The sequence below is a fragment of the Coregonus lavaretus genome (genome assembly GCF_964263955.1).
Source record: "Coregonus lavaretus genome assembly, contig: HAP1_SCAFFOLD_6286, whole genome shotgun sequence".
Classification (NCBI taxonomy): Eukaryota; Metazoa; Chordata; class Actinopteri; order Salmoniformes; family Salmonidae; genus Coregonus; species Coregonus lavaretus.
In genome coordinates, this window is record NW_028164762.1 from 224 (window position 1) to 1,276 (window position 1,053).

Consider the following 1,053-nt stretch of genomic DNA (forward strand, 5'->3'; position numbering starts at 1 on the left):
GCGCACAGAGAGAGAGAGACGCGCACAGAGAGAGAGAGACGCGCACAGAGAGAGAGAGACGCGCACAGAGAGAGAGAGACGCGCACAGAGAGAGAGACGCGCACAGAGAGAGAGAGACGCGCACAGAGAGAGAGACGCGCACAGAGAGAGAGAGACGCGCACAGAGAGAGAGAGAGACGCGCACAGAGAGAGAGAGACGCGCACAGAGAGAGAGAGAGACGCGCACAGAGAGAGAGAGAGACGCGCACAGAGAGAGAGAGAGACGCGCACAGAGAGAGAGAGACGCGCACAGAGAGAGAGAGACGCGCACAGAGAGAGAGAGACGCGCACAGAGAGAGAGAGACGCGCACAGAGAGAGAGAGACGCGCACAGAGAGAGAGAGAGACGCGCACAGAGAGAGAGAGAGACGCGCACAGAGAGAGAGAGAGACGCGCACAGAGAGAGAGAGACGCGCACAGAGAGAGGGAGACGCGCACAGAGAGAGGGAGACGCGCACAGAGAGAGGGAGACGCGCACAGAGAGAGGGAGACGCGCACAGAGAGAGGGAGACGCGCACAGAGAGAGGGAGACGCGCACAGAGAGAGGGAGACGCGCACAGAGAGAGGGAGACGCGCACAGAGAGAGGGAGACGCGCACAGAGAGACACAGAGAGACACAGAGAGACACAGAGAGACACAGAGAGACACACACACAGAGACACACACACAGAGACAGAGACACACACACACAGAGACAGACACACACACACACACAGAGACAGACACACACACACACACACACATACACAGAGACACACACACACACATACACAGAGACACACACACACACAGAGACACAGACACACACGCACACACAGAGACACACACAGAGACAGACACACACAGAGACACAGACACACACACACACACACACACACACACACAGAGACAGACAGACACACACACAGAGACACAGAGACACACACACACACACGCACACACAGAGACACAGACACACACAGAGACACACACACACAGAGACCCTGCGTGTCCTCATCAGAAGGTGTGTGTCCAG